The sequence below is a fragment of the Typopeltis vanoorti genome, chromosome 13, assembly GCF_054136105.1.
Source record: "Typopeltis vanoorti isolate ZY-2024b chromosome 13, IOZ_Tvanoo_1.0, whole genome shotgun sequence".
Classification (NCBI taxonomy): domain Eukaryota; kingdom Metazoa; phylum Arthropoda; class Arachnida; order Uropygi; family Thelyphonidae; genus Typopeltis; species Typopeltis vanoorti.
This window is the reverse complement of record NC_143561.1, coordinates 112,207,766-112,230,864: the sequence shown is the minus strand read 5'-3', so window position 1 is coordinate 112,230,864 and position 23,099 is coordinate 112,207,766.

The following is a 23,099-nucleotide window of genomic DNA, read 5'->3' as shown; positions in this document are numbered from 1 at the left end:
AAATAAGTATATTGGAAGTGGGGAAACAGTTGGTATAATAATAACCCAATTTCCCTCCCCCCCCTTCTTCTTCTTCCTGAAGTGCATAGCCGAAAGGCTTCAATTTTTGGCATAAGTAGGTTATTAACGCGAATAATATTATGGATTCAATCATGCTTTATATTCTGGTTGGATTCTTTCTAAATCCAACCAGATTTAGAAAGAAACTTAAAGAACGGTTTGAAACTTTGTCAGAGAGCTTATATTGATATAATTTTCGGCATCCAAATTGTTTTGGTTTGCACTGCTTGAAAGGAATGCAAACTGGTTTCACTGGCTTGACAGCTGTTTCGAGCTGTTAAGTCCCATCAGATAAAACAAAAACCTAAAATGTCTATCTTTTATGTTTCGTTTATTTAGTTTTGAAATTAGAAATATTTAATATCCTCATTACAAATTACCAATAAACTTTATCGTGCCTCGTTAAAAAAAAAAAAGAAAGAAAGAAAGAAAAAAAAACTCGAAGAGCCTGCTATTCCACCTACCAATGAAAGCGATGCGCTATTCAATGAAATCAACATTTCTCTTGAACCATAACATCGCTGTTATGGATGATAACTTGGAATCGAGTCAACATGATCGTTAGGCTAAATGACATTGAATTTGGTGAATTAAGAAGCCCAAAGCGGCTTTATACATTTTTCGGGAGCCGCATTACCATTTTAACTAAATCGGTTTTTATTATCTTTATGGAAAAACTCGCAGCACTCTCCTAATAGTTCCATCAGGAACTTCGACTAATTAAAGGAATGTGGACGGCAGGAGTTCCGGGAAGTGTTACAAGCCTCAGAGGTATCCTCTTGGGTTACTGCCAGTAATGGATCTACGGTGCTTGTTCCTCTTAAAAGAATCCCGTGCATTAGTTATAGAACTAATCTCTTTACTCGGTTTCTCCTGGGAGTAAGCTAATAATTTCTACTTTGAACCTTCACTGGACACACTCTTGACGACCTCCCTTGTAAACGTGGACAGGTCATTTATCAGAGGATAGAAGAAATCGAGATGCTCACTCATGTACGTGAGCGTTAGTTGGAGGGGTTGCAAACGCATAGACTCCTAATAAATAATGAACAGCAAACGTATAAAGATTGTCTACTTTCACAGCGGCAAGGCTGGAGCTTGTTTTAGGTGTGTCGTTAACTTTTGCCGAGCAGCATTTGATCAGAAGAAGTGTACGAGGCTGTCTATATTCCGATACAGGAGAAACCAGTGTAACCACTCTCTGAAATAAAAGCAGGTAAATTGCTTTGCGGTGTCTACCTGTAGCGTAAAAGTTTCTATTTCCAATTAAGACGTGGTCAAATTACTGTTCTTGGATGACTTAATTGTAAAAGTACAAGCATTGATCGAAAGATGAGGCTCAGGGTTGTCCATTAAACTACTTTTCACTTACTTCTCTTTCTTTAAAAATTACTAAGTGAAAATTAGGGAAAAAAAAGAACTATAACAATAAATATTTCATTCACTAATTGATTATTATAATATTATATTTCATTACAAATCCAAAACAAAGAAAGATAATAACAAATCAGACTGTTGCCAGAAGTAATTTTAGAACTATATTGTGAGAGTTGGATTTGGTCCGTCGTTCGTCAAAAGATGTTTTCTTTCATTTTAAATTGAATTTAGTTATAGTGTTGTCATGACTTTTCTCCTTGGGATATTAAAATGAGTGAAGAGAAATAAAATTTTTACAAGAAATCCACTTACGAGAGAATGTGAACTTGTAGCATATTTCGTGCTCGGGTGACCTTAGATATCTGCACTCAGAGGAACCTCTCTAAGAGACCAAAGAACTTTTTCAAGTCAGTCTAGGCTTCCAAAACACAGTGTAGCCATTTAACCTCTATGATGACAATCATCACTACCAATATACCGTCACGAACAACCATGCCATAGTAGGATTCCGACTTAACCTATGATTTGGAGGGCAGAGATGCTATCCACGAGGTAACCAGGCCAACACGTGGTAGTAAAATAGATTTTAGATTTTTGCGAAGATAATGTACGTGATGAGCAATTTATTCAGTGCATGGAAGCACTGATGATCGCTAGAATAAGAGAAATAATGGTACACGTAGGTGGGAATATAATTCTCTGTTGAAGAGGACCCTGGAAAGATTCAAGTGTGAACAAAAACGAAATTTAGAGTGAAACGGGATCAGTACAGAATCTATTACCACAAAAGAGTATCTTGGAAAAAGAAATGATATGCGAACAGTATTAAGAAATTTTTGGAATGAGTTAAGTTAAAAAAGACGTTTTGACTAGTATAAAGTGAAATTAGAAGGTGGAAATCAAAGAATGACACACACGCACGCACGCACCCACACACACAATCGATGATAAAAATGAATGTGAAAGGAAAGCAGGCGTAATCTAAGAGACACGTGATCGATAATTCTCAGGTGTACAACGAAAATGTGTGAAAAAGCATGTCTTCTTGGCATTAGACATTTCAAAGACTGCTGAAGAGAAACTATAATCGGTGTGATTGTGCTGGTTTCGGATGCAGGGTGAATTGTGCCATAGTAACTGAAAAGAAATGTAAGTGATGCAGAGAACTGTAAGAGGAAGGATGGTAATAAATAATATGACTTGATGTAAAGAAAGATTTGGATAAGTTTATGGTAAAACGTATGCCAGACTTTGCATTTGAGTGAGCCCTGCTGGAAACATTGCTATTTGCAGGAGAGTAATAGAGTGAGGGATTTGGGGTGAGTTTTCAAGTTGGATGGGAGGATAGTGTTGTGAAGAGGATAACATAGAGAAGGGATGACATCCGATGTATCAAAGGAGAACCAGATAGAAATTTTGTGCAAGAAAGCGAGGATATTACTAATAATAATTATCATTTTAAACTTTCAAGTCTAGCAAGCTTCTGTGCAAGCTTGGGCATTGTACAAATATTAAGAATACTGGGGGAGAGGTCGTGACATTAATTCATTTTTCTTTTACAAACATTGTCGGAATTAGTAAAACATGATGAACTGAGAATGATATGCCAAAAGACACAACGATCGAAGAATGCATCGTTTTTGGATATTAAAGAAAGTCATGAGTGCGAGACAAGCTATGCCAACCGAAATTACTTCAACCTGAGTTAAAAGAAGAAAAAATAATCACGTCAGGGGTTTGAAGATGTTTAGTACAAAGTAGAACTAAATGGTATATAGTGTACTGGTTCAACATTGCTATTGGCCTAGGAATGGGATTGACATTGACGCGTTAACTGGTCGGGATAATTATTTTATAGATCATGTGCTGAAAGCAATGCCACACAACTCTTAATGCAAGCTTTTCTAATTCTAAACTGCAGGTGTGTGGTGCGAGTCTTCCTCAGAGAGGACGTAGTGACGTCCCAGTAATTTCTGTCATAACTGGCAGCCGCAATATTATGTACACGGCACGTTACTTACAGCTCCTCGCTGATATTTATTCATGAATGTCATTTAAATTAATTATTTACGTTAAGATATCTTCGCGGAGATCACACCCTTTAAGTATTAAACTGTAAATCTATAAATTAATTAATTTATTACTTCGAATGCAGATTTTATAGAACAAAATGAAGCAGATCTCATCTTTTAGTGGATTTTTAAGAGGAATACGAGATGCATTCCCACTAGCTATGAACGGGCTCGAATGACCTGTCACAGCTAGTGATTTTTTAAAACTTATCCTGCTAATTTGAAAAGTTTTGGACACTGCTGAAAAATAATTTTATGAAAAAAATAATTTTACAGTTATGAGCGTTAACAGAAACACGCTTTGAAAGAGCCTGTAAGTTAAAATAGTTAAAATATATTTAATACATTTTGTTTGTATATACAGTATTTAATTACATATTTAAATATTCTAAGTGATCAATATGATTAGGCTTACTTGGTGGGCAATCACTCGAAATTAGGAGTCCCATCAGTTGGAAAAAATAGTTCGGCATACTTGGCAGTTTATGTGCGTGTGTGTGCGTGTGTGTGTGTTGGGGGGGGTGATATCTTTAATGTCCCGAAGAATTTTGCGTTAAGAACTTGCTTGTAGAATCTTATCTTACATCAATTCTTATCTATGAATCCAAAGATTCATTGGTTCCACACGCTGGGGGATTCAAAGGGTTTCACTATCATTTTGCAAGCAAATGATATGTGAAACCCTTTGAACTTCCCAGCTTTTTAAGAAATATCAAATAAATTATAAGAAAACAATAAATAGAGAGAATATATAACATTACAAGAAGAAAGTCATCATTAAAATATTAATACATTCGAATATACCTAAAAGAAGCCAAAATAAATAAAAACACAGAAAAAGAATAACAACTTAATAATGGTAATTTGTAAGGCATTCTCTGAAATACCTGGAAAGAAAAATAAAATATTAATAAATAAAAGGATTAAAAATCTGAAACATACTGACAATTATATAATAGAAAAACAATGAGGCAGAGCATTCCTTCAAAAACAAATAAGACATGCAAAAAAAATGCATGTATAGTTAAAACTTTGGTAAAGAAAACATCTCAAGATTACTGGGATTTATACAAAGAAGAGACAAAATATCCTACAAAATAATAAGGAAATTATTTAATGAAAACAGCGGTATAGCGAGACTAGAGAAGATCATGGACAGGACAATAAAAGAATTTATGGAATGTCCGAAATTTGCCAACTGAAAATAAGAGAGAAGATCTCAGTACATGTATAGAACCGATTAGATCGGAAAAACTGAAATTAGCAAAGTATCAAAAAATAGGAAATCAACTGACGTAGATACTCAGCTTTGGAAGAGGGGCGGAAAATATTAACGGAAGGCGTTTTGAGCTACAGTAGTTTGGAACAACTAGACTGAATAACGTCCGGAAGGTCATCGATCTAGCGCAACACTGGCGGATTCTGCTTCTTTCCACAAATATTCCATGGGATTCAAATCAGGAAAATTGCTTGGATATGCTCTTCGAACCATACTTGAACATTGCGAGCCTTGTGACACGGGATGTTGTCTGGCTGAAAGAGTCCAGGTCCATTCTTATCACGTAGGGCAATACCTGTTCCGAAACAATCCCTAGCTAAGAATCAGCAGTCAAGATGTGTTCACTGAGGAGATAAAAGTACTCGGTGGTGTCCACAAGAACAGTCCCCATACGAGGATACACCATCGGACTGTTTCTGGGAACGGTGCCGTCTGGTTGAGCGGAAACATGATGGCGGTGATAATGCTGTGCGATATTCGGGAAAACAGAGGCTGTGCGTTATTTCTTTGTGGTCTGTGTCCTGCCTGTTTGGCCTTTATTCCCATCGCCCGTTTCTTTTAAAATTATCGATATACTGACCGTAGACAAAACTAGAACCAGTTGCTATGTGTGCATCTTTTTGGTGTTTCTACGCTTAATTCACTTCATTTTGTCACAAGGTTACTTTGATTTAGGCGAAGAACCTTACATTTGTGCCTACTGCTTGATAACAGATAATACTCATTGCTGCTCATATGATATAAAAACCGACAGATTTATAATTTATTTATTATTCTCTGTTGCGAAGAATGTTCTACAGATCAGCAGAATTAATTTCAAATAGCAGAGTTGTTGCTGTTATGAAGGCAGCCACTTCATGAATATAATTTGGGCATGTTTTTCTCTTTAATTCAAATTTATATTATGAACCGCTACATAATATTCAGAATGTTCAAAATGCTAATGAAATTATCATCGCTGTTACATAATCACAACATAAAAGGTTTACAGCAGCAGCTTTATGCAAGCTAAAAATATTTTAATGTGATATTCGGCGCTATTTGCTCTATGAATATTCATTGCATCTGTTGAATATGTAACGTGTCAACAAGATGCTAGCAATGATCTTTTAATACTAATCGCGTTATTCTTCTCTCGAAACTGGCAATTTTTTTTTTTTAAAGCAGGTGCGGAAATGCATAACCTAGAAATAGGACAAACGCGTGTTCTTTCGTTCACAACTGAAGTCGTAGTGCTCTGAGAAAGGAACTATTTAATTATAGTTCTTTTCACGTCCGAGATACCAAATAGGTTGTATTTGTCCATTTAAAACGCGCGTGTGTGTGTGGTGCGCGCGCGCCCATGCTTAAACTTTCATGTATGTGTGCATTTCTATATACTCGTCTTCATGCACTTGTTTCAGTCTTTTGAATTAAAAAAAATCTCACGAGGCAAGTAACACCTCTAAGCGCATGTATACTTTTTCTTCCCATTTAAGAAAATTTGGGGGGAAAAAACAGCAAAAAAAAAAAAAAAAAATGAGCCAATCGCCAATGGTGTTCTTTTTGTATACGCTGTCTGTTACACTCAATTCCTCTATTAAACCGAAACAGTGCCGGCTTTAAAATCCATAAAAAGCCCGTTAGCAGACACAACGACTTTATTTGTGCAGAAAAAAGTTAATTTAAACTTCAGAAGAAAACACAAGAAAAACCATCACTGTATGTAAACCGTAAATGATGTTAAGGGGTTTAATCACCACTTTTTTCTGCGCGTAATGTCTCATTCCACGTGATAAAAATGGAAGCGCCTCGAGACTGAGAAAAATGCAACTTGGCGTTGTAAAGACACACACGATACTTAGTATCGGGTTGCTTTGCGCTACTTTGTTGCAATATTTGCATATTAATTTTCACATGAGGAACTCTGGGACATCCAACAGCTCCGAACAACTTTTGTAGATCGTTTTTATTTTCACGTTTCGTGAAGTAGATCGAATTAATCCGTTCCACGTGAAAAATGTGTAAGCTCATAGATAATTATGAAGAGCGAAAAATAAATGTGACTTATGTTAAACAACCCACTTTTGCGCAGAAGATTATAACATTTGCGCTGATCGCATTTCAAATGAATCTAGTTTTTATTTATTAATATTTATATTTGTTTTGTATTCTTTATTATACACTTTGTTTACCATACAAGAAATTATTACTAATACCGGTATTTAACCGAAATTGCAAAATCTGAAAACGAAACAAAGATATCATTTTAAATACGCGTGGATAGGCTTATGTGTTCATCAGACATGTTGTAATAGATTTCACGGTATGATATGAACACAGATGGATAAGAAAATAACTATTTATTAACTTAAACGCTAATATTTCGCTGGTATTATATCCAGCATCTTCAGAGCACACAACACAAAGTTTGTTACAAAGGCAAGACAACCACAATCCGGTGTAACAGTGGGGCTAGTATAAGTAATTGAAGCGTGCAACACAAGACTAAAGTCCTAATAGGGCGCCATCTACGTTGAAGGAAAAAAAAAAAGGTTGTTCAAAGTTTTGAAATAGTAGTCCAAATAACAGTCTTAGAAAGTTTGAAAAAAATAAAATAAAATAAAACAAAAAGTAATAAACATTAATTTGGTCTTAGTATGACTGTCTCCCAAATCTTTGGTAGATTTATACAGCCATACTTGTTAAGGTTTGGAGTATGTTTTAAGGCTTCTGTTGATTCCAGGAACAACCTCTCTGACTTGTAGAAGCTTCTGTGCAGTACTTTTGTTTTTTCCAATTGATCCTGTGTGCTGGGGTATCCAAAGCATGATCTGCCAGACCCGACTTGCCATAGCGAAAGTGTCGGATATATTTTTTGTGTTCACTGAGGCGGTGTCCACAGTTCTTCCTGTCTGTCCGTAGTAGGCTCGATGGCAAGAACAGGGCACTTCATAGACACCTGGATGTGATAAAGGAGTGCATTTGTCCTTAGGTGAACGGATGAGAGTTGCTAATGTTACATAAGGTTTAAATACTGTGCGTAGTTGGTGTTTGTTAAGCACCCTAGATATCTTTTCAGATGCGCCTTTAATGTATGGGATGGTGATAGTTTTGTTGTAGTCTTCTGTGTAGATAGAGGGGATTTCTGGGTAGCATTTAGTATGGGGATTATAACGCTTGGTTAAGAAGGTGTGACGTTGGTGAGAGAGTTCAGCAGTGAGAGCAATGTCATTGCAACAGATTGCTCTAACTCTATGGGTTAATGTTTTTAAGATACCGTATTGTTGAGAAAGATGATGGTGTGATTCTTTGTGTAAATATCTCCCTGTATGTGTGGGTTTTCTGTAAACCGAGAATGATAAGGAACCTTCTAGAAGACGTGTGATTAGTGTGTCCAGGAAGGGCAGGCAGTCATTGGCTTCTAGTTCCATTGTAAAGTGGATTTTAGGGTGGTGGCTATTTAGATACACTAAAAATGTATTCAATGTGTCTGGGCCATGTGGCCAAATAGCAAAACACATCATCAACATAGCGTAGCCAGAGACTAGGTTTGAGAGTGGGTGTGTCGATGGTTAGTTTTTCTAGATGTTCTATGTAGAAGTTGGCTGAGGGGAGGGGGGGAGAAAGGGGCGAACCCATAGCTGTTCCGTCTAATTGTTTGCATTTTTTCCTTTTCCATGTAAAATAACCTGCCTGTACTGTGAATTTAAATAGCTGAAATAGATCAGGGAGAAATTTTGAATTTAGTAAGTTAAGTGTTTCAATCAGTGGTACATTAGTGAATAATGAGGTGATATCAAAACTCACCATTAGGTCTGAACTATTTGAGGTGTGGTTTACTAAAATACTTTTTAGGTGGGTAGAATTTTTAACAAAAGAGGGAGAATTGTTTGTGTAAGTGGTTAGTAATTTGGCTAAATATTTAGCTAGTTTACATGTAGGACTGTTTATACTATCTACAATAGGACGCGAAGGTGTACCTTGTTTGTGTATTTCAGGAGAACCAAATATTCTGGGTGTTTTAACGTGCAAGGGTTTGAGTTTTTTGACAATTTCTTTTGGCCAGGAAGTGACTTTGTTCAGTAACTTGCACACCTTATTCTTTTGTGAGTTGGTGGGATCTCGATCTATGATTTGATATGTAGACCGGTCTTGGAGCAGTGCATGCATTTTGCTTTCATATTCTGTTGTACCCATTACTACAATGGCGTTTCCTTTGTCTGATTTGGTTATTGTAATGTGGTTATTATTGCGTAGTTCTTTTAGAGCTATTATTTCTTTATGTGGGATATTATTTTGGGGAGGCTTAGAATGGATTAGGATATTGGCCACGTCTAACCTAATATTATTGGCTATAGCTGGAGGCAAGTGGTAAATCCCGCGTTCAACGGAAGCCATTATTTTGGTTTTAGGCACATCTTTAGGAGTAACGGCAAAATTGTGTCCAAGACTTAATGCACTCGTGGCCTCTTTGGATAAGGTTGTCGATGATAGGTTCACAACAACGCCATCTTGATGAAATTACGGCCGCTGCGAAATGCGTTGCTGGAGGATTTCAAATTTTTTCCGGTGTCGGTTTTTAACTTTAGCAAATTCTTTATTGGCTGTCGAGTGGGAGATTCTATCCAAGATATCCCATAGCTCCGGGTTCAAAATGTCAGATAATATATCACGTAGTACACTGATGGAGGAATTTATTTTTGAAAGTTCTCGGCGAGTAGTGTATACTTGTTCTCGTAATAGTGCTAAATTCGCTCTTTTATAAATACGTTGGGCATTGGCCGAGTAAAACTTGTTCCTAATTTTTATACACTATTATTTGGACTACTATTTCAAAACTTTGAACTATCTTTTTTTTTAAACCCTAGATGGCGCCCTATTAGGACTTTAGTCTTGTCCTTATAGTCCTTATAAGGACTGGCTTAAAGGGGCGAAGCAAGAATGCTTTTCATCTTCCCCGTTATCTGTAGAGGACAGTGTAGGGATAAGGTGTTATTGAGCTATTAAAGCCCTGATCATGGCAAGAGGGTAACAGTAATAGCCGAGCCTCAGTTAGAACTTCATTGGCTACAGCATTGCCATCAATCACCCTCTATTGCACGCTTCAATTACGTATACTAGCCCCACTGTTACACTGGATTGTGGTTGGCTTGCATATTTGTAACAAGCTTTGTGTTGTGCGCTCTGAAGATGTTGGATATAATAGCAGTGAAATATTAGCTTTTAAGTTAATAAATAGTTATTTTCTTATCCATCTGTGTTCATATCAATACCGTTAAATCTATTACAACATCATTTTAAATATTTCATCATATTATTTTTAATAATATAATAGTGTTACTTCGTTCCACTAATTTAAAGATTAAAAGTTCACGAAGTAAGATAAAATAGCAGGTCATTATAAATAAAATTTTAAAGATAATTTACTAGAAATCTTCTTAAAATACTTAACAGCTAGAAAAATTTTATTAAATATTTTAAATATCAGATATTTCAAATTTTTTCTTACTAGAGCTTACTATATATAGCGATTTCCAGGATAATGGATGTCAATGGAAGAGGTTAGGGGATGAACACCTGATTCCCGGAAAAGTCCTTTTTAGGGCTTCCAGGCTAACAAATGGCAATGCTATAGCCAATGAAGTTTTAACTGCGGCTCGGCTAAGGCCGTTACCCAGCCATGACTAGAGTTATTAGCTCAATAACACCCCATCCACACAGATTTTATTCATTCAGATGACGGGATAAAGAGTCAAGGACTCAGTCCATCGCCCAGTTCTTTTAAGAACTTTAAGATGGATGCTGTAGCCAATGAAGTTTTAACAGAAGCTCTGGTCATGGCCGTAACCCCGCTATGACCAGAACTTATGGATAAATAACATCTCATCGATACATTTTCTTCAATCAGAAGAAGGGATATTTAGTCTAAAGTTTAGACCAATCTTGGGAAGGAAAAAATATATACACATGTATATATACATGTATATGTATATATGTATATGTATATATATATATATATATATATATATATATATATATATATATATATATATATATATATATATATATATATATATACACATGTATGTATATATATATATATATATTTTTTTTTTTTTTTTCCTTCACAAGAATCGTTTAGAGTCTAAACGATTCTTGTGAATGCATAGCAAAATATATTCAATGACTAACCCGGAGACAAAAATGACAAATATGTGTATCGATGTCGAATGATTGAGGTTTTGAAATATCGGTTTTTATAAAATTGGAATAAATAAATCTCGCTCTGAAGTGAATATCTTTGTGTTTTTGTTTCACATTGAAAAAATTATTGGAGAAAAATATCTATATATTTATTTGTTCACTTTCTGAAGAGCTAATATTTTTGTTTATTTAAAAAAATATGCAGTTAAGTTCAAATCTTAAAACTATAGCACCGACGGCATTACGCTGGTAATGGTTTGCTATTCTTTCACTGCCACTCTTGCACTTTAGTGTTCGCCAAGACTGGGACACTGATTGAATCTGTAATCTGAAATGAGAGTCGTATTATTCCTGCTACGTATATAATATAGTCCCATTTACAAAGCTATCAGGTAAGCCAAGGGACAATAACAACAGGAAACCGAAACAACCAGAGCAGTACAAATGTCTTTTTCCTTTCTCCTTAGCCCGCATCAGCTGACGTTACCTGGCAACTGGCGTCATCACATCCTTCGTGCTGGCGCACTTAGTATACTCAGTGTGGCGAAGTTTTTGTCACTACGAAACACTGCGATGGCAATTGCACCTCGGCATACGAAGTAATCACGAGCTAAAAGAAGATGAGAAAATTTTTTTCTGGGGGAGGATATTTCCCAACGTCTTGCCAGTTACGCGTACATGAAATGCTCTTGGCAAAAGGCGACGTGTGTTATTGAATGCGAACCCAATGCGAAGAGTTAGTACGTTGGGTCATCACGTACCCAGCACGACCTCGTGGATATAGAATATACAAATGCCATTGCACGAACTACAAAGTTTTCTGCTGTCCATCTGGGGAGCAACTGTTCGTTTCATTTCTTTTAGCCAGTACAGCGATCCCCCGCTAGTCCATCAGAAATGTTTATTTTTATTTGTATTTTATTTTTTGAGGAGCGCCATTTTCCTTTATCTGAATGTTATAGAGGCAACAGTTCACGTTCGCTACCGTCTCCCCTCGTAAGCAGCAGTAATATACAGCAAGCATATTTTCCATTTCGTCGTTTCTTTATCCTTCTTTATTTCCATTTCTTTCGGTGTGTGTGTGTGCGATGTTTCAGTAAGTTGAATATTTCCACTTCCCTCACAGGCATGCGATAAATAATGTAATCATTTGAAATACTCATTTTTATGTTCTTTTGAGCGAAATTAACATGAAATATTATCGTTTATAATATTTCATACTTGTAATGCGTTCATAGTTTTATCTGGAGTTTATTTAGAGAACTTTTGTTTGTTTGTTTTTTTAATTAATTTGGACTCACCAGTTTTAAGATTACGTTTAAGTGTGTCGGTGGAGTCGGAAATGCTTACGTGTAAACCATTTGAGCCTTATCTCAGAGAGGAGTATTTAAGATATATTTCTGTTTAACCATATTTTTTTAGCTGAGAAGCATGACGCACGCATATCATAAATGGGCGACCAATTCTAGACGACGCACATCACTGAATAGTTTCCTTGAAAATCTGTATGATTAAGAATGGTAATTAGGATGTTTATGTATAAATACACAGAGATTCAGGGAACACTAATGTTCCCTTATGACAACAGCCTACTTACATTAATAAATAGAAATAAAAATAATAATAAGTCTGAGCTCCTCCACTGGTATTTTGTAGACCTTTTTATATATCACATTTCTCTTCTCAGGCAAAATCTCAATATATTTAAATAAAAATTTTTTCCCCCTATACTCCTTTTGGGGGTTATTAAAGAGCCCATAATTATGCGTGGAGTATTGGCAGTTTGTTGATGGCCAAAAAATTTGGACCTAGGATTAAGCCGTCTGCCGATTTAGGATAAAATTCAAATTAAAAATAAATAATTTAAAAATAATATGAATACGTTAAAATTCATAAACACGACAGGAGGGAAAGTTTATTGATAATAATATAAACTTAAAAAAATTGCACATTTTATGATAATTTCTTTCACAATAAAAGCTCAAAACAAATTAAATAAATGTAAATAATTTAAATAAAGGGCGTTATTATGTAAATTTCTTAATATTCTTTCCATATCATGAGTGAATTTATTTGGCTAACCAGTCGAATTTAAACGGATTACTTTTTTTTTTTTTTTTTTTTTTTTTTTTGTAAATACCCTGCTCTGCCTGTTTACTGTGACAAGACAAAGTAATCTTACCAGAAGTCGAGTGGGAAGTACTAAAACGGCCAGCATTAATTTCTCATAAAGGCAGGTCTTGGGCTTTGAAGTATACGGAGGTGAGAGAGAGATTGTTGCCGTTGCATCCTAGACAGGATTGAGTTTCTTTCAATTGAAGGAAGGTTAGCTGGTCTTGTACGGAAGTACGAGGGTGTGCTGAAAAGTTGTGATAATCACCACGAGGGAATTACAAATTACAAATTATGACAATTTGATAAAACATGGGTTTTAAAGGGTTGTAAAACGTCCTTTCTTGTGGTTGCTTTAATATCATTTTTGTTCTAGGTGTTTATCAGAGCTTTTCAGTTTCCGCTCCCTCCCCCCCCCCCTTGTGAGTGGCAGTTTCTCTACAGAAACTCCTGTTTTTCATCCCAAAGAATGAGACATACCGGCTAAAAATAACAGAATTAATTAACGAACATCATACGCTGGCCTCATAGCCTTAGCTGCTTCGACCCTGATTTCAAAACAACTCAAGCCAAACGGCAAAACAAACAGACCAGTTGGAGAACAAAATGCTGTTATTAAGCGGTACCTACTCACCTAAATAGTTTTAGTAGCTTCTTTATAATCCTGAATATGTGTTCTCTGAGAATAAAAATCCCAGTTTTCTGGAGGAAAACCCTGCCATCCACTCCTGCATGAGACACTGGCTAACTCATTTTCAGTTCCAAAGTCCGTCTCTCATCCTAGATAAGATTCAGATCTTGTCTAGGATGAGAGGCGAGAGAAAATTATAGATTTTAAAAAAGTTCCTCTCATCCTAGACAAGATTTAGATCCAAGTCTTACATTAGATATGGCAACTGTCTAAGGTCTAAGGGTTATATAATCTGGAACTTCCGCTGTAGTGATTGAACTTTTTCAAGGTATTTCAGGTCGCCTCCAATCGGTAAGATGGTGATCGCACATCGGCTGAGGAAATCCCATCTACTAACAGACATTCACGTACCTCCATGTGTACGGTGATATTGGAACTTACTATTGGTTGCACAGGGCTACGCTAATCACTCGGCCAACCGGGCCGACAAATACACGTAGCGTTTGGTAAAATTCCTTTGTATTTCGTTATTAAGAAATATGTTGCATTCGATAAAGTTGATTTAAATGGCCGATTGAAATCATTAGGCTTAGCCAATGTTATGCTAATTATGTGGTTATCCTTTAAATAAAAAACAGGTTTTTGCATATTTTTTTAAATAAAAGTATTTAAGAAAAGCAGCTTAAATACGGATAATCGGTAAATGTCTTACAGACCATGCATGTTTCCTAACCTAACTTGTTCACTTTCACCGTGCAAAAACCTTCAATGTACGTAATCAATGTGATTGGTAGAGTGAGACTACGCTTAATTTGCTTGGAATAATAAGAAAAATATTAAAAATATTTCAGTAAAAAAATACGAAACGACAAGCAAAAAAAAAAAAAAAAACGAAATTGTGTGCATTGTGATATGAGCCACGTCCCCGTGGCTGATCTACGATCCGTGTGCCATTAAATTCTAAGGTGATCGAAGATTTCACCACAGCTTCCTTTATCAGGAGGTGGCTCACAGAAAATTTGACCTCACAGAGGAGGAACGTATTCATTTATGTGTAACGCATCAAGATAGCTTGAACGCTTTCCGAATCAGACTCCGTGACGCTTCTCGTAGTAACCTTACCTCCCCCCCCTAATTTTTTTTTCCCTAAGAAACTGAAGAAAATACTTTGTCAGATTTTCTCTGTGTCATACTCCGATATTGGTGACTGAGATACAATCTTTTGTTATGTTATCTATTTTAGGATTCCGCCAATGCATATCCCAGCCTCGCCGCATTGGACTCTTCCGTCTAATGTGGTAAAAAGTACGCAAAACAGTCCTTAAGATTTTCGTATTTTAATTGTTATTTTTAAAGCATATTTAATATAAATTCTTGTTCAATATTCATACTACCCATGAAGTTAGGGAAGGGGGGAGGTAAGGTTACTACGAGAAGCGTCATAAAAATCATAAAAAATAATTAAAATTTAAAAAATTGGAAGCGTGTCTAGTTCGTAAGATCGGTGCAAGAAAACGACTTTTAATCGTTTTGTTTTCTCTTTTTTGTTTTTGAAAATAACTGAACAGCAATGGAGGTACTTTTTTCTCCCAGTAAGTATGAGCTGTACTTGGTTGCAATTCAAACTATTTCTTTCATGAGTAATGTTGTAGCTGCAGCTTGCTTGCGAGCTCTGTTCTCTGTTAATTAAGCGAGCTTCGCCCGTTGAGAGGCTTTCATTTGCGAACAATATTAATGCACGTTCACACCATATTACACTCGCACAAATATGTGCGGTTTACAGTTGGCGCTCACCTCTTCTCCTGGGTTACGTTCCTGAAATAATTCGGCGATGGGAAAATCTGCGATGCTCAAATAAATGAGTGTATTGGGAAAAATGGAAAAGTTGAGGGAACAACCTGTTTCTACAATATTTGTTGTACATCTCTGAGTTGCGGGAGTTATCAGGCAAAGGCTCGTGTACGCGGGATTCCTCTGGATTGGCTGTGGTGTTGGGATGGGATTTTACCAACGAAGGAACTTTGCACTCCAGCCATCCCAGCTTCCGTTACTTCAATGGACCAGCCAGAAAGAGTAACCTATCGTATAGGCTCTGGTGTTTTATTTTTCTGTTAACATCTATTTGAATGTGTTGTCATGGGAAACTGGTGCTGAGAATAAATTCCATACCTTCGAATCTCATACGGAGGTATGAGATTCGATTTTCATCTCAGAAACTTGTTCTCTCCTCCCGCCCTTCATGTTCGTACCAAAACAAATAAGCGGGTGGGTTAACCGACACAATACACTCGCCTCATAAACATAGTCGTATTAGCGTGTTCTAAAACTGCAATCCTTCTTTTCTACCCCATCAAATAATTCTCCCAAGAACTGCAAAACTTCTTCCCTGCCGTCCGGTAACGTAATAAAGCAATCCATTGGATAACTCTGATTGTATAGCAGAGTAATTCTTTTTTCATAGTAAATTGGCTATCATTGGACTTTATGCATTTCGCCATATGCACCCTAAACAGACAATAGGGTGGAGATGATCTCTGACTGTTTTTGGTAAGAGAAGAGATGTACGCAAGATTTGTAAATGCTCACGAGTCTAGAAAGAGACTCGTGATAAAAGAGCCCATTCTTATCCATTCAAGAAGGGGCTGAGTCCAATAATTAGTTAGGAACTTAAGAAAATTTTAATGCAGCAGACTTGCCATTCTTCTGCTGCTCCTAAGGGCAAGTATTTATGTCTGTAGATCTGTGTGCTCACAGGGTGGTTTTGCCTGCTTCCAAGGAAGAAAAATCCGAGTTCCAGGAAGAAAAACCCTTCATCTCTGCATGAAATCAGCTAACTCACCAATTGATTGAAAAGTGTTAAAAGTTACCCTGATAAAAGTTACTCACGTCATACACTGGTTCGAACCCGGGGGGGGTTCGAACCAAAGGGCTCATCTGTACAAACGAACCAAACGGCTCATCTGTACCAACTTGAGCTCCCAGGCTCCATCTGTTGTTCACTTTTACATATTGCATATAAACACTATTGTGTGCATTTTACTTTCCAGCGATTACATTCCAGTTCATCCGTCTTTTAAAATGAGGTCAGTCAGTTGGTCATACGTAGGTAGCAGGAATGTACACCAAAGATTTTTCACTGAGAATATCAAAGAAAAACTAAATTCTTTTGATATTATCATAGAACCAAGGCCTAAGAAAAGAGTTCCACTTCAGAGAGAAAAACTCAGTGTACATTAGAGGGATGTGGACTATTTACATGTATATCCATTTGAAATGCCTACGTGCATTGGATATTTAAGTAGCTTATCCGTCTCTCTCTCTCTTTTCTTTGTTCCCACTTTCTAGATATCTGGGAGTTTATTTAATGGGCATTCCAACCACGGAAGATCATTGTGAAATCCTATAGAACCTTGAGTGGACTTAGGGATGTACCATACAGGACCTCTGTACTAATGAACAGATATACTTTTTTCCCCCAAGCTACTAGTTAGTGAGTTTTATTTTTTGCGGACCTTGAAGGATAAAACGAGTGTTTTATTCATATTATAAATATAACTACGAATAGTTTGTTTTCCCTAATTTTTTTATGTTTTTTAACTCCTTTAATAATTAACACTGCTGATTTCTAAATAAGATTGTCGACGAGCTTCTAGTTTTTTCTTTAACCACAGTACTGTTTATCAGCCCATCCTTCGCCAATAAGAACATACAGGGTGTTCGGGATAAATTTGACAGTTTCGTAAGGAAAAATAAAATCTTCTTTGTATCTATTAAATTTAATGAATTGACAAAAAAACATTACAGGCAGAGTTAATTACAATACTATCAACAAGATTTACTCAAAATAACCACCATTAGCATCGATCACAGCTTCAATTCTGCTTCGGAACCTCGAACAAGCTGATGCTACAGTCTCCCTGGGAAGGGCCGCAAAAACTGTTTTAATTTTATCCATTAACTGGGCTTTTGTATTACTGGAAGTGCGATTGGTGTCTTTTTCAACTGCGCCCCATACAAAATAATCCATGGGGTTAAGGTCTGGGGAGTTTGGAGGCCAAACATTTGGACTGGTGAAGTCGTAGAAATTTTCAGATAACCATTTTTGACTTTTCCCAGAGGTGTGGCAAGGGGCCGAATCCTGCTGCCATACATACGGCCTACCATTGGCTACCCTTGTTATCCAGGGCTTGACTACAGTTAGCAACTCCACGAACAAAGCCCGAATTCCAATGCCAGGGTTCTTCAACACCTGTTCCTGCAGATTTGCGAGGAATTCTGCTGTACGAACGCAATCAGATCGTCTGCTAGGGATCTTTCTTCTTGCTACATCCTCGTAGTCACCATTGCAAGTCTCTAGTTCATGCCTGATTGTTTTTACTGTATTCAGGGAGCATTGGGCAGCAGTCGTAATATCCTTATTTTGATGGCGGGCACGAATCAGCATGATACAAGTTATTCTCTTCCATGATTCAGGTGGGTTCCAGCTATCCATCCTTTCTGACATCTTGTATATGAATGAAGAAGGGTCCAAACTTTTAAATGAAGAGAAGTGTGTGTTAATACATGTAACTTACGGAAAAATATAATTAATTATAAATATGTCAAATTTATCCCGAACACCCTGTATATGCATTGGCGAATCACCTGAAATCTAAATTCATATGTTATATACTGGTTCGTTCACTCCGTAGAAGTCATAGCTCAATCGCACATCGGATGTTAGATTCCATAACAACCAGCGTGTGTCATGACGTTCCTTTTTCGCTTCTTGTTAAAAATCTCCCTCAAGTTATCATCCAGTCGTGCCATTGAAACCCATAACTATTGCAAGAGGAAGAACTTCTTTAAAGTGTGAGCCCAGGTGCATGCCGGTAGAGTGGATGCACAGTATATTATAAATGACCAGGCAGACAGATAAATCTTAGTGATTAATGGTAAACGGATACGCACAGTTTCAGAATCGATTTTCCACGTCATCGGGATATACTAGTGTCGCTTACAGGCACGTTCACTTAAAGTAATATACTATCCATTTTCCGCTTCATCTGAAACGTTATCTGCTACTTTTAAGGGATGCCACCGAAACAGGAAGAGTGAGAAAAGAAAATGGTGGGGAAAAAGAAAAACACACTTCCTTGCCCTTCTGCGAAAGGTAGAAATATCTGCTCAATTATTTTGCTATACTTTCGGGAAGAACGTTTTGATGGATGCCACCTATAAACCAATTTGAGCTCACCATAGCCTACCCGTAGAACTATCCACGTCATTTTAACAGTAGCCATGTTGCAAGTCATTGTGTCTGATGTTTATTTTCATCTCTACTGCATTTTACGTTCGTACGTCCCTTTATTATGTTTTCTGTGTGAAGAGAGGCTCGCCACCATAAATGGAAGTCTTTTTGTTCTCAAACTCAATTTTGTTTTTAAGAACATTGTTGATGCTATTCACAACTTCATGTATTAATTCACCATATCTCTCAAGTGAAAAGGACAGAGAGAGTCCATTAAAATGAATATAAAAAGGAATGCGATCTGTATATATGGATTGTGGAAGCTGTTGTGGAAGACTTTTATAAATTATTTGCGTTGACAACCTGAGAAGTGTCGCCTCTCTGCAGTACCTATAAGTTTCAAATGGAGTTTCGAATCCCACTGTTGTATAGATGTATATGAATTTGCCTTGAGGCGGAGTTAACCGGTCTCAGACGGACGTGGCAGGGACTTCTGTTGCTTTCGCCGTAATTCCAACAAACTGAACGTTATCTCATTTTAAATTGAAAATGCCTCTCCGAAGCTCAGTCGGTTTTGATGAGACACTTTGGTTGGACAGACCTACGTTGGAATCCAGTCAAGGACGCAGTGAACCTTTAAAGTGAAGTGAGTCAGCTGGTCTCACGGAGATATTTTTATAAGAAAATGTATTTAATTTTTATTATTGTGTTTATTTTAATCATGAATGCTATTTTAATCATCTGTGTGAATCCATCATGTGCAGATGCAATGATGTTGCCCAATTCCAAACTGGACCCAGTATCTGTTAATTATGAAAAGTACTGTGATCTCTCGCGCCTTACGCATTCCCAAAACACCTCTGAATATGAACATCTGGAATAACTTTCAAAACTTTTCACGTCTCATGACCTTGGTTCTTAGTTTGTGGGGGTTTTCTCTTCCCACTGAGGGAGAGAAATATTTCAGAACAAAACGAGTTTGCTTCAAAAGTTACACTTAGTTAAGCAATGATGAATTATTATCGAACCACTCGCAACTTGGAGTGTTCTGTGTGTGTTGCAACCTTTTATGAAACAGATTTGAATTTATGGAGGGGTATTTCAAAAGATAACTAGAATGAAAGCTACAAAGATTAAGAATCATTGCTTCTAAGAGAAAAAATGAAGAGCATAAGATTCTCCTCTCCCCAAAACGGAGAATTTATTGAGGCTGCACGGAGTCATCAAAACGTACGCAGCCACATTTCTGTAATATAAGAGAGATGTTCTATAGAATAACCTTTAATTCTAAATATCACTAGAAATATATTCAATAGAAAATTGCGTAACACTTTGAGACAGGCGTTAAGAAATTTAAAAAAAATTAAAATAATAAATTTGTAATTAAAAAGCTAAACAGGTTTTAGAAATTATTAATTTATTAATAAATTAATAATTTCTAAAACCTGACTGTCTCCGAGTATACCGGATCTTAACATATATCCAATCCAAGCAAGAGACGTCCCAAACCCATTGTAATACTTTGAATAACTTAATTCAAATTAATATATTTGTTAAAAGTACTTGAAATGTATGTTTCAATGCATTTTTTTCGCTCTCTTGTTATAGACGGAGTTTGATCTATCCACTATGACTCGTTTATAACACTACAGAACAAATAAAAGAGAGAAATAATCATTCCACTCTGCTTCTTAACTTACAGATTGTCGAGTCCCACGTGTGCTTGTTGGCGGCCTGAAACGCACATTCAAAAAGAAAACTCAAAGAGCTCTTCAGTGTGTGTAAGAGTAGGGTTCTAGAACTATCTGATTCTCTGTCCACTGATGCTAGAAATATGCCGTCTGTTACCAATTTCACCCAGAAGACTGTTGTGAAAAGCGAACGTTTTATTCTCTGCATAAGTTGTGCTTTTCATTTCCCCAAAACTAACCATAGAATACACGGTAGCAGTAATCGTGCTACTGTGTATTCGCACATTCCATAGGCAAGGACGTTTGTAGGCGATTTTAATCGCTCAGTATGAGACCACCCAATTTTGAAAACTGCTATTTTGGACCGTTAGAAATAGGGAACCGGATAAGTTTACAACCATTTCAGGTGTGAGCGGCATAAAATATAAATGAATAAAAATAAACAAAATAGGAACAATTAGAGTGAAAAAAAAAAGATAAAAAGAGAATTATGGAACAAAGAATTAAAATTAAAAAAAAATAAGATAAGCCATTCGCAAGTTTAACGACTGTGGAACGACTTCATTTTTCAGATATGTCTTTAACACGTGACTGTGTCTTGTGACGTTTTGAGGGTCGAGCGGGAACTTGCTGGACCACATCTCTTTTGCAAGAGCACATCTTTACGAACAGGCTAATATATGTGACACTTCAGTTTCAATTGTTCTTCTGTGGAATTCTTATGTAAAGCTGATATTTGTGAACAGTCTTAATACAATTATTAAGCCAGTTCCCCTTCAATTAACTCCTACAATATCGAAGCATCACTGTATATAATTATGAACCGAGAATTATAAACACACATAAACTATGTATCAAATAAAGTCATTGGCATACGTTTCGAAATGCCAGTTTTGAATTAAAAAACAAAAAAACTGTTATTTATTGAGCTAAAAGAATAGATGCATAAACTTTGAAAATTCTTGAAATAAGTTTTCCTATGAATTCGTTTGAGTTCAAAGAGTTATTATTATGAGTTAAAATGTAATTGACTACGAATATTTCTTTTAGAAAAGATAAAATTGTGAAATTATAAAAACACCTTTTTTTAATTTGACAACTGAAAAATGCTATGAATTCACTGAAAGTTGTATGGAAACAAATTGGCAATGCCAAGGAAGTTTCAACTGAAGCTGTTAACCCTGAGATGATGAGATGAGATGAGGGGCTCTGCTCGGGTGGGGTGAGCCTACCACTGGTAGAGCCAACGTCGAAAGTTCTTCTCGGTGACGGAGTGAGCCTTTTACTGAGTGGAACAACGCTGAGTTGGACGATCTTTCGATCACTAGTAGGGCGTGGTCCTGGGGATCGCCTAATTTTTTTAGAATAGCCCTTTACTTAAATATCGGCTATTGCTGTTACCTCGCCAAGACCAGAGCTTATAGCTCAATAACACTCCATCCTTACATTTTCTTCTACAGATAGAGATAAAGGGGAATATGAAAAGCATTCTTGCTTCACCATATAGCCAAAAAAAAAAGAGTTATATTTCAATTTCATTATCAAGTAAGACTTAATAATTTACTGTGCTATCCACGAAGTTATCAGACCCATCGAATTTGTAATATATACCCTGAAGGGGTGTACGAGTCCTGTGAATTTCGAATTTGGTAATCTATGAGTCTCGTATAACACATTCGTTCCGCCGTTATGATAAGGGTTAGATAATGTTTTAATGACTGTTACAACTTAAGCATAATTTGTTTTCTTTCTTCTTTTTTGGGGTGCAATAACTCAAAGATTCCATTAATGTTGTGAACTTGCTCCCATTACCGAGAGCACTTCCTTCATTCACACACAAAAGCTCCCAACAAACTTTGGCCTCCAATTTTAATCTCTTTTACTAGTCTTATGGTTGTTTCTGTTATTACAGTTTTATTCGATGGTGTATATTATCGTTAAACTTCTGAAATTATTTTTATTTCGCTTCCTTTTTTTACTCTTCATTTTATCGTCGACTGTTTTGTTTTCTTGTTCACCCTTTTATTTGTAGGTGGATGATGCACTATAAAAGTAAGACCGTCTGTTGCGGGTATGATATTTCATCCTGCCGGTGAGATGAATGAGAAAGTAGAGTAGAAAAAGAAATCCAATCTCTTTAAGATTGCGTTTTTAGTATGAAAAGCATGAAAGATACTGGCTTTGCAGATAAGATTTATATACTTATATTTGTCTAAGCCTTTGCTTTTGCTTATTCAAGGCACCTGGCTAAACCTAAAGTGTCTGTACGTGGAGTTATGTTAATATCTCATACCTCTAATATTTTTTCAAATAAATACTCGTTTTGTGGGTTCTCCTGAATAGAGTTTGACTGCTTTGAAGATGATGGTTTATTGGAGGTCACCCTGAAATGAGATTACATTTTCAGGATTTGTGAAATGCACATTTTCTCCCTTTTTTCCCCACCATAAAATGTCACATA